This window comes from Eptatretus burgeri, chromosome 18 (assembly GCF_056783735.1).
Source record: "Eptatretus burgeri isolate ZD-2024b chromosome 18, Ebu_testis_v1, whole genome shotgun sequence".
Lineage (NCBI taxonomy): Eukaryota > Metazoa > Chordata > Myxini > Myxiniformes > Myxinidae > Eptatretus > Eptatretus burgeri.
Window position 1 is genome coordinate 20,018,578 of NC_140978.1, and position 12,576 is coordinate 20,031,153.

Genomic DNA, 12,576 nt, shown 5'->3' on the forward strand with positions numbered 1-12,576 from the left:
CTATGTTTGGGAAACCTTCGTACATACATTCAGACAGAGGGCCGTATTTCATGTCGGCCGGGCTAAAACAATTCCTATTAGAGCATGGCATAGCAACTAGTCGAACGACGGGTTACAACCCACAGGGTAATGGGCAGGTGGAACGATATAATGGAGTTATTTGGAAAGCCGTAACTCTGGCGCTGAAATCGAGAGGACTGGGGCCCGAGCAGTGGGAGGTTACCTTTCTCGACGCTCTGAATTCCATACGCTCTTTGCTCTGCACGTCCACCAATGCAACTCCTCACGAACGAATGTTTACTCACCAGCGGCGTTATGTTGACGGCCAATCGGTGCCCAACTGGCTAACCCATCCCAGAACGGTGTTCATGAAACGCCCGGTACGACAAAGCAAGTATGAACCCATGGTGGAGGGGGTCGAACTCATCGATACTAATCCAGAGTATGCTCATGTCAGGCTCCCAGATGGCAGGGAGACCACTGTGTCGGTTCGCCATTTGGCTCCCTCAGGTACTCCTCCCGCAGGTACACCACCATCTGGCACTCCTCCCTCTGACATCCCCTCCCCAGGTGTTCCCCCCCCCAGGAACTCCACCCGAGAAGGGTGGCGACGGAGCTGCCGCGTTCCACCCGAGAGCGATCGGGGAGTCATCTCCGGCACGAGTCGAGGCTCACCAAGAGGATCGGAAGCCTCCCTCAAGTGAAACCGCCATCTACTCCCGGAGAGGACGATGGATAATACCCCCTCGCCGACTCAATCTGTAAAGGGGATTATCGGCATCCTCGATGCTCATGCTCCTATATGCTCGTTACATAATATATCGATGCTCATGACCATGCTCCTACAACTCAAAATAATCCTCACTGCTTGGCATGTATGCTTCTGTAGTTTAGATAGTTCGCGTTGCTTGAAATGTATACTCCTGTAGCGCTGAAGTAATCATGGTGCGTTCGTTGGGCCTCTAGTTACATTTTAAAGACGGGGAAAATGTGGTGAATTGAAGGTCGTGACGTGTGATCACATGTTGCACGGCTCGAGCACGGAATAGATAAAGCTGAGGTTCGGCTCGGTCGGGGGTGATTGTCCCAGGGGCATTGTCGTTTACGGCGGCGGTTCACTTGGTGCTCGTTGAATGGTGAGAATTGAGAGTATATCGGACTCCGGGCTTATACTGATTTATTTGGCGGTGATTAGTTGCACGTGTATACCTTACTGCTTATGTACTCCTTGCTGCACCTGTATTCCCTGGTGTGCCCGTAGAAGCGGCTTCAATCAAATGGAATAAAGCCTACACTCTGAAGGTTCTTCTCTCGTTTTCATTTCAATGACATTGCGAAAAGGTAAAATACGTTGGCGCTAATTGAATAATTGGGTATTAAAAATAAATTGCGAATAATCGTAACTGCGAATAATATCGAACTTCCGGGTCACGCACGTACGGGCACGTGAGAGCGAAGAAACGGCCTGTGTGGTTTATTTATTTATTTTTTATTATTAGGGTACCCTGTGAGTACAGGGTACCCTATTGTTTTTCTTCTGTTTATTATTACGCATTATTATTAGGGTACCCTGTGAGTACAGGGTACCCTATTGTTTTTCTTCTGTTTATTAGGGTACCCTGTCAGTACAGGGTACCCTATTGTTTTTCTTATTAGGGTACCCTGTGAGTACAGGGTACCCTATTGTTTTTCTTCTGTTTATTATTACGCATTATTATTATTATTTTTCCGCCGGCATTTTGCACCCTTTTTCGCTTTAAAAATCATTTTCTCTGGAATACTAAGTCCGATCGACAGGAAATTTTCACCATAGTGTGTATCTTTTTTGATAGCACAATCACGTTATAATTATGACGTCATTGGTCACGTGGTACGGTCGCCATCTTGAAAAAAGCGATAAACTTTGGACATCTGTATCTCGGAAACCGTGCAATGGAAAAATTTTTCGTTTGATACATTTTACTAAGCTCCCTATGGGGAACACGTGTGATTTTTCGTGACGTCATAGGTGAAGCGATATACCGGTGAAAATTCGTCAAGTAGAACGCCATATAGGAAAAATCTGAAAAATTTTGAGCGTCATCTACAACAAAATTCATCGACAAAAATGTTATTTTTCACGTCATCGATGACGTAATTCGGCCGCCATCTTGTTTTTTTAGTGTTTTTTTAAAAAAATCTTCTTCTCCAGAAGGGCTAGACAGATTAAGGCGAAACTTTACAGGTACATTCCCCCTGAGGTCCTCTTTCAAGTTTGTTAATTTGTTGTTGATACGTCACATGGTTTGGCGGCCATCTTGAAAAAACCCTAAAACCTTCAAACATCTTCTTCTCCAGAAGCGCTGGTCCAATGAAGGCGAGATTTCAGAACTATATTCGTGACATGTATGCGATGCAAGTTTGTTAATTTTGAAGTGATAGGTCACATGGTTTGGCCGCCATGTTGGATTTAAGAAAAATATTAAATAATGTTTTCTCTGGAATTTCATAAGCTATCGAAGCGAAAATTTGCAAGTGCCTTCTCGCCTCAAGTCTGCATACATGGTAAAAATTTTTTTTACCTCAGAAGTCACATGGTTTGGCGGCCATCTTGGATAGAAAAATAGACTTTATCCGATTTACACGAAAATCGACAGACTTGTTCGGGTCGACGATGGAAAGCAGAATTTAAATTTATGATATCATAGGTCACAAGGTTCGGCAGCCATCTTGGATTGAAAATGAATAAATTTTAAAAATCTTCTTCTCCAGAAGGGCAAGACAGATGAAGACGAAACTTCACACATATATTCCCCATGAGGTCCTTTCTCAAGTTTGTTAATTTGTTCTTGATCGGTCACATGGTTCGGCGGCCATCTTGAAAAAACCCTAAAACCTTCAAACATCTTCTTCTCCAGAAGCGCTGGTCGGATGAACGGGAGATTGCAGAACTATATTCGGGACATGTAGGCGATATAAGTTTGTTAATTTCGAATTGATACGTTAGACGGTTTGGCCGCCATCTTGGATTTAAGAAAAATATTAAATAATGTTTTCTCTGGAACCACTGAACCAAACGAATCGAAAATTTGTAATTATCATCTACCATCGTGTATGCACGCATGGTAAAAATTATGACATCACACGTTACATGGTTTGGCGGCCATCTTGGATAGAAAAACGCACCTTTACCGATTAACACGAAACTTCACAACCGTGTTGCAGTACCCAGTTGGAAGCAGAATTTAAATTTGTGATGTCATAGGTCACATGGTTCGTCAGCCATCTTGGATTAAAAAATAATATCTTTAAACGTCTTTTTCTCTGAAAGGACTGAACAGATCCAGGCGAAACTCCACCACTATGACCGCCTCTCCATGACGAATAAAAAGTTCTCACCCCCTTTTGAGGTACGACGCAACGTTTGGCAGCCATAGTGGATTGAAGGAAAAATATTAATTAATGTTTACTCTGGAAATACTGCATCAATAAATGTGAAACATCACCTTTATGGTGGAAAACTCATGCGGAATGAGGGTTTGAAATTTCAACGCGATCGGGCCCAGGGTTTGGCAGCCATGTTGGTTTTAAGAAAAATATTAAATAATGTTTTCTCTGGAACTGGTTAACCTTGCGAAGCGAAAATTTGCAGTTATCGTCTCCCATCGTGTTTGCACATGTGGTGAAAATTATGACATCACAAGTCACATGGTTTGGCCGCCATCTTGGATTGAAAGATAAATATTAATTAATGTTTACTCTGGAACCGCTGCCTCTATATATGAGAAACTTCAGATTTATAATTGAGGTGACATGCGAAACAAAAGTTTAAAATTTCAACCTGATCGGTCACGCGGTTTGGGAGCCAGAATTATTTAATTATTTGAATCTGGAAGCCAGTTCTAACGAAATTGAATGCTTTGTGCTGCCCGGTTCGTAACTCGTCTGTTCCGTGCCCTCTCGAAGCAGGCCTGTGTTTGTATCACCATTAAATAATGTTTTCTCTGGCACCGCTTATCCTGTCAATGCAAAACTTTGCGACTCTGATTTAAGTCTCATGTTGTATCAGTTGTGTCAAAGGCACTTCTGGGTACCCGGTCATCACTGCCAGCAGTTATAAAGTGGCAGTTCTAGTTATTATTATTATTATTATTATTATTTTTTTTTTTTACGGGCACGTACTAGTCGCATCAATGAGAATATGAGAGAAACAATAACTTATTGTTATTATTTTATGGCCTTAAATTTGCATCAAAGCGATTATCCGAGGGAAAACCTTCCGGTTCAAGGATCTGTCCACGTGTTGGTTAAGTTTTCTTATTAAAGTTGGTTGGTTTACCTCATTAAAGTTGTTTTTCGAATCGGATTCATCATGTTTTTTTATGTTCTATCTTTTCTTGTGCTGCTGTTTGTGGTTCCGTCCAATTTTCCATGTTAAATTGAACCTTGTTGTGCTGTATTTGTCGAATTTGTTTTCGTGGTGTTCATGGCCTGCACCTCGGATAGCCCCCGTGAAAATTCTGTCACTTTTGTCACCGTGTTCCTTGTTCTACTTCTTTCTTCACAAATATTGTGCTTTCTACCTCCTCAACTTCATCGAAATGTCTGGTGTTGGCTTAATGATTCGGGTGGTGGACTTGGGATCCGAGGATCCTAAGTTCAAATCCCACTTGGTTGTTAAATTAATAGCAGGTGGGGTTGACTCTGCCTGTAATCCTTCTGAGGTTGGTAAAATGAGTGCCAGCATGTTGGCATCCTGTGTCGGAGTGGTGACCTGTCCAGGATTGTGCCCAATAGCCAAGGAGACTGCTTTGGCAGCACCAACACTCTGCACAGAGTATGGTCCTGATGGATGGATGGATGGAACATTGTCTGATTTCCCCTCCTTGCTTTAATGAAATAAAAGCAAGCAAAAAAAACATTATTTTTTTCACCCACAATGATCTCATTCTTCTTGAATTCCCTTCTTCTTGTGGTTTATATACTCCATTCTTTCTTTTTTCCCTTTCCTCAATATCCCCAAACTAAATCTTCATTAAATATGAACACATCTTCCTTCTTCTTTTACAAACATTTGAAAACATTTTAAAATGCCTCATCTTCTGAATTTCTCCATTTGGAGTAGCCAATGTATTCTTCTTCTTCACTGCAATATATGCCTCTTCTTCTTCATCTTCTTCATCTTCTTCATCTTCTTCATCTTCTTCATCTTCTTCATCTTCTTCATCATCTTCATCATCTTCATACAGATTATTTTCCAAAACTGTCAGTCAGCTCAGCGCTTGGTCCACCACCCCTTCTCTCGCACCTACAGGACAACATTTCTCCCTGCCTTCAACCAAAATTCATACCTCCCATGCTATGATCTTTATCTTCGTTTGTCAAATTTGGGAATTTGGAATCAGCATCCTTCCACTTCATATCCCCCCTTTCCGCATCCCTCCTCATGCCACCCCTTCAAAGTTTCATGTCTCTCCTTTTGTATTACTCCTCACCCCACCCTCTCAATGCTTCCCATCACCCGACTCCCCCAAAGCTCCCCCTCATCCTACCTACTCAAACCATCCCCATCATCCTACCCCCTTGAAGCTTCTTACTCACCCTGTCCCATCAAAGCATCCCCCCCCTTTTGAAACCTCCCAACCCCTCCAACCTTGTCCCAAATGGTGTAGACCTCAAATATCTGAGGTCTTTGCTCCAACCTGACAGATCTCTCAATCCAGGCCTCTGCTGATAAACCGGACATCATCTGTTTATCAGAATTCTTCCTCCCACAGGATGTCACTGACTCCAAAGTGTCTTTCCCCGGCTATGGTCTCCTCCGATTTGATAGATCTGAACACCACTCCAGCAGTGGAGTTGCACTTTACATCAATAACTCAATTTATCACTGCCCTTGAACTGAACTTACCCACCCCAACCCCGAGGAGTACTTATGGCTGTGACTTCTCGTTAACTCCCACCACTTGTTTTCCTGTATGTTGTACCATCCTCCAAAGAGTGACGACTCTGTCTGCATCTCTCTCTCTCTCAGACAACAAGGACCAACTTTTAAACACTCATCCCAATTCTCTAATGCTCATATGTGGTAATTTCAATTGTCACCATGCAACTTTGATGAGTGTCGGTACCTCTCTCACTGGGCATGGAACTTCAGCAAAGGACTTCTCTTCCTCCATGGTGACTGATTTAATTTGTGAACACTCTGACCTGAATTTCTCCAATTGGAAAATCCTCCCATCTCGATTTGGTGATGACAACTTCCCTGCAAATGTATTCTGCTCTTTCTCTGCTCATATTGATTCATCTGATCATATGCTTGTGAGAGTGAACACATCTCTGGCTATTCTCAGAGAGTTGACCAAATGCTGGTGGGTCTGGCAGTTCCTACAGGCAGATTTGCAGCTACAGCAAACAGCCATCTCTCTTTAAGTTTGGTCTTCCAAATCTACAGCCTCTGATACTATCTCGGTCTGGGAATTCTTCCACAGAGACTTTCTCTTTCTTATGCCCATCTATTATTCAGTTATCCTACCCTTCTTCCCACCCATGGTACACTGAATCCTGTGGTGAGGGAGCTGCTCTGAAACAACTTGCCTCCTTTTCCTGCAAACCCTCGCGCTATGAGATTATCGCGTTATGAGTTTGCAAAGCAAACCTGACCGAAGGCAATCTCTGTGCATTTCACAAAACCTGTAACATGTGTGTTCACTCTCAAGAGCCAGAAAACAACATCTGTCCAACTTCAACATTAAACTTTCAAACGTGCCTCCCTTCTCTAAAACCTGGTGGTGTCTTGTTAAGTCTGTCTCTGGAGTATACTCAACTTTCAACCATTCCCTCTTATCAAATGACACCAAAGGCGACTCTGCTCATGAAAAGGCCAAATGGCTCAATTCTGTGTTTGCTTCTAAATATTGTGTCCCCAAACCTTCGCCCTCTTTACCCACACTACTCAGTGACATCCAACTGCTCCTGGACTTTGTGTCTTTTGCACATGAGAAGTTGAAGAGTTTTCTGGCAACCCTCAACTCTGATTCTGCAAGAGAACTGGACGGCATCAGCTCACATGTCCGAAATACCTGCTCTGTTGCCCTTGCACATCCTCTTTCTGCTCTTTTCACCCTGTCATTTACCCTCAGTCATGTTCCATCTGCTTCAAAGTCAGCCAACATCATTGCACTCCATAAAAATGTGCAAAACTGAGCCTCTTGATGACAGATTTATGAGATTACATCTAATCATCAGCAAGGTCATGAGATTCATCATTGGAGTTGATATGAAATACTTCCTTTTCTCCAACAGCCGCTACGTCCTTTTCTCCAAGAAATACTTCCTTTTTCTTCGAAATCATTGGAGTTGATATGAAATACTTTTCTTTTATATTACAACTTTTATTTTCTTCTCAGATCACCAATTCGGATTCACACCAGGTCGCTCTCCCTTGGATATGCTGCTCCGACTCTCCCAACAATGGATGGAGGTTCTCAATGTCAGACATGAGATCATGGCCATCTCTATGGACATATCTCGAGCTCTACGTATATGGTCTGGTATCCTGCCTTGCTCTCCAAACTCCATGCAATGGTTACTGACTTGGTTACCTCCACAACGGTTACCTCAACACTCATTGCCAACATGTGGCTCACAACGGAATCCTTTCATCTTTTCTCCCTGTCAAGGCTGGAATGCCACAAAGCAGTATTCTGGCACCAGTCCTATTCTTAATCATCTTCAATGGTCGCTCTGACTGTCTGGGAAATCCCCTTTATCTATTTTCTGATTATTTCACCCTCTTCCGTGACATATCTCATCCTTCAGATAGGCAGGCAGCAGCCCCTTCCCTCTCTTCTGACTTTGACAAAATCACAAGCTTGTTGAATACTTGGAATATGTCTTTCAATTCTGACAAATCTCACACTCTCAATCACTCTCCCTCTCTCTGAAAGGAGTGTACAGCAAACCCTCCCATCCACTTTCTTAACAATCCTGTTGAGGAAGTTCAACCACTCATACTCCTGCATCTCACTATCAGCCATGATCTTTCTTGGGTAAACCACACTTCAAAGTTAGCCTTCCTGCATCATACAAAGTCCTTCCTTGGCACACCTGAACTCCTATCTACCTTCAAGGCATTCATCTTTAGCTCGATGGAGTACTGCTCTCCACTCTCGGCTGAAGAACCTGCCTTAACCTTGCGAGCTTGATGCTATGGAAACCAACTCCTTAAATCTGATTGGAATCTGCCATGATTAAGCTGAGTCTGTGGGTCTATCACTGTCCCATCGCAGACAGGTTGGTGGTCTCTCTGTCTTCTCCCACTTCCTTTTTGATCGTGCACCCTCTGCTATTTCCATGTTTTGTCCCCCCCCCCCAAGTTTCTAGAGCCTACCCACAGAGAATTTTAAAATAAAGATACAAGATGATTGGATGGAAAATGCGACTGGCATTCCAAAAAGTCTGCTTTCTGTAGGAATGGTTTGCGGGGTGTTTCACGGATCAAGAATAAACGGACTTCAAGTCACATTTTACAGTGTGCAGATGTTGCACAGATGCTACTGTTGCCTGTCTGTTTGTCTGTCCCTCCCCCCCCCACATGAAACACAGAAATGCTCCTCATAGAGAAACAATTCGTGAAAGTTGCTTCAAATTAATCCAAATCTACGGGGAAAATCTATTGATATTGTGATGGTTTTGGAAATGTATCCCATGGGGCGAGCATACATGGACACATAGGAGATGTGAGAATGAGTTATTTATGTAGTCTATGGTGAAGGTAGACCTTTGCCCCTCGTCTAAGGGTTTGGCGAGGGCATGCCTTGAGCTTAGTTGTGTTTCCCCAGTTCGATGTCCCCCCTCCCCCCACCCCCTATTCCTTTCAACAATCTCTCCTTTACACCATAGGTCTATTTCACCAATTCCTCAATAACTCCTTCACCAAAGCTCAAGTCAACAGTCCCTCCTTCATCCCTCGGTCCATCTGGATCCCTCTCCATTGCCACTCCATTGGTGCATTATTATATTTCACACGTTTATGGCACAAAGCACGATGCTTGATATTTGTGACCTGTGGGATGGTGCTTCTCACATGCAAACAGAACAAAGGATGTTTTTATGCGCACAGGAAGGGGCTGGGGTCACTTTCCACATCTTTCCTGTGTGAAAGGAGGGGCGAGAGGTGCTCATGCCGATCACCACATAATAACGTGGGATTTTTCACGTGCTTCGCCATTGACCCGTCCCCATTGGATGCACATCAATGGGACGGAGGCTCGCAGAAGATGGAGGAAGCCATGTTCTGATAAGGAGAAGAAGCTGAGAGAGTGGGCAGACAGACGTCAAAAAGCTTGTCGGTCGAGGGGCAGAGGTATGTGCAGCGTGTGGAAAGAGAGGGAAATATCTCATGGTGTGCTGGATGGCAGGGGGAAAGCATCAATGGAAGGAGGATCGCAGAAGATGGAGGAAGCCATGTTCTGATAAGGAGAAGCTGAGAGAGTGGGCAGGCAGAGTTGTGAAAAAGCTTGTCCGTCGAAAGGCAGAGGTATGTGCAGAGTGTGAAAAGAGAAGGAAAAAAATCTTATAGTGCGCTGGATGTCAGGGGGAAAGCCCAGAACACAGCTTTGTTTGTGGGGAGCGGCAAGACACGGGATCCCTGCAGATATGGAGTTGCTTGCAGCTGGCATATCTGAGTTGCCGGAGAGGAGATGCCTGCTTGCTTTGGATGCCTCAGAAATGCAGCTGCACATCCCTTTGCCACTCCATCACCAATTTTCCCCATCCTTCCCTCACCCCCCGGTATATTTGGATTGGCACAGCCCTATCGGGCTGTGTGAGGTGAGGGAAAGAGCCGACCCTACCCATATGTGATTAATTAATTGGAATTACCTGGCTCTTATTCTGAACTCTAAATTCCTTCCACAAAAGGTGCAGGTATCTCTGCTCGATATATATATATATATATATATATATATATATATATATATATATATATATATATATATATATATGTTTATATATGAGCCTGGTGTTGACGCAGTGGTTCGGGCAGCGGCTTGGGATCCAAAAGGTCCTGAGTTCAATCCCCGTTGAGCCACTGGATTAATACACCAGGGGGTTGACTCAGCCTGTCATCCTTCCGAGGTCGGCGAAATGAGTACCAGTGTACTGGGCCGGTGTATTCCCCGGTTAAAATAGGTGTACCATATCCCTTTGTCGTAAGAGGCGACCAGGGTTGCATCAGGAAGGGCATCCGGCGTAAAAACATGTGCCAAATCACGATGCGGATCATACGGATGATCCGCTGTGGCGACCCCGAACGGGACCAGCCGAAAGAAGAAGAAGAAGATGTGTATATGTATATATATATATATATATATATATATATATATATATATATATATGTATGTATATAAATATATATATATATGTGTATATATATATATATATACATATATATATATATATATGTATATATGTATATATGTAGATATATATATGTATATATGTATATATATATGTATATATATATATATATATATATATATATATATATATATATATATATATATATATATATATCTACATATATACATATATATATATATATATATATATATATATATATATATATATATATATATATATATATATATATATATATATATATATATATATATGTATATATGTATATATATATATATATATATGTATATATATATATATATATATATATATATATATATATATATATATATATATATATATATATATATATATATATCTACATATATACATATATATATATATATATATATATATATATGTATATATATATATATATATATATATATATATATATATATATGTATATATATATATATATATATATATATATATATATATATATATGTATATATATATATATATATGTATATATATATGTGTGTGTGTGTATATGTATATATATATATATGTAAATATACACATATAGAGTTATATATATATATACACATATAGAGTTATATATATATATATATATATATATATATATATATATATATATATATTTATATATATATATATATATATATATATATATATATATATATATATATATATATATATATATATATATATATATATATATATATATATAGTTACATTTGTATGCAGTCTGTCATTAATTTGGGGAAAAAGTTGTTTTTGAATTTTCATTTAGTGTCTCCCCAAATGTGTTTGAAACGTTCCATAACTCGCTTGCTGTGCCTGTGTTTTTATTTTATTAATACACTGAACCACTCACTTGTTCACATGGATGAATATTTATTTTCTGTAACCATTGATGTTTTTTAGGGCACAGAAGGAGTTGAAACTGTTAAAAGTGTTAAAAGTGTTCTTCAGATTTCTGTTTTCTCTTTCTTTCTTTGAACCCGAGCAGGTCATTTCTAACATAAAGAAACCAGTATCGGCTCACTCACCAAACCGAGATAGATATTCAAATAATTTCGTACTCAAATGGAATAATGGTCTCAGGTATGTAACAGGGTTATTTCAAATCCTAGATTATTCACTTTCATTACATTCAAAATATGTGTGATATATCTGTCTATCCCTCAGTGAAGGACACCATGGGAGAACTAACTTTCTAACACCCACTGAAACACATCACAATGTCTTACTCCGAAAGTGTGGGAGAAAAAAATAGGACAAGAATATAAACATCACACAAGTAATGGAATTAAAAACATTTGGTCATGGTGTGACACGTTATTAACCTCATGAACAAAGGTGAGGTGCTGACCAGAGGAACAAATACTGCAGAAAGGAGTTGTGGAAGTCATGCTTTGGAGAGAAAGCAAGCTTGTGAAATTAGTTTGGAAGAGAAGGTGGTTTAGGTCTGTGCATTTCCCTTGTATGTAGTGTTGAGCCAACTGCCAAACACCTCAGTGTGGAGAAGGCCAGTGAAGAAGCGTGCAGCCTGCTAGGCATTTTACCTTCTTAGGAGGAATGACTCCTTTTTCGGTTATTTCTCCGAAATAAGCTCATAGATTGGGTCCTGGTCTCCATCCGTTAACATATGTTTAAAACATCTTCCAAACTACCCGACCAATATTGACCAACTTTGGTACGATGCATCAGGACAGCAAGGTCTCATGGAGTTGGGCTCCCCATCTGGATGCGTCCACTCGAGAGAGGGTGAAAGGGTTTTTTTTTCTTGTTTCTATGCAGTGTAGAGGCTGGAAGACAGAAGAGATCAAGACGTAACAGAAGGAAAAGAACAGCAGAAAGAGAAGGGGTGGAGGAACACCCAAACAGCAGGGTTGAGGGACAAAATAGAGGGAGACTTGAAGAAATAAGGGACGTGGGGAAGAATAAGAGTAAAGGGTCGAGGACATGGGTTGAACAAGATGGATGCAGCCGCAATCTCCCAATCACTGAAGTAGAAAGAAAAACGGGAAACGCAGAAAGAGGGGGGCTTCGAGAGGGTTAATAAAGTTTAAAAAAAAGATCATGGCTGTGGATGAGGGATGACCTGAGAGTGTGGAAAACAGTTGTCTTGAAGCCCTGGAGGGAAGAATGAGAAAGAAGAGACTAAGG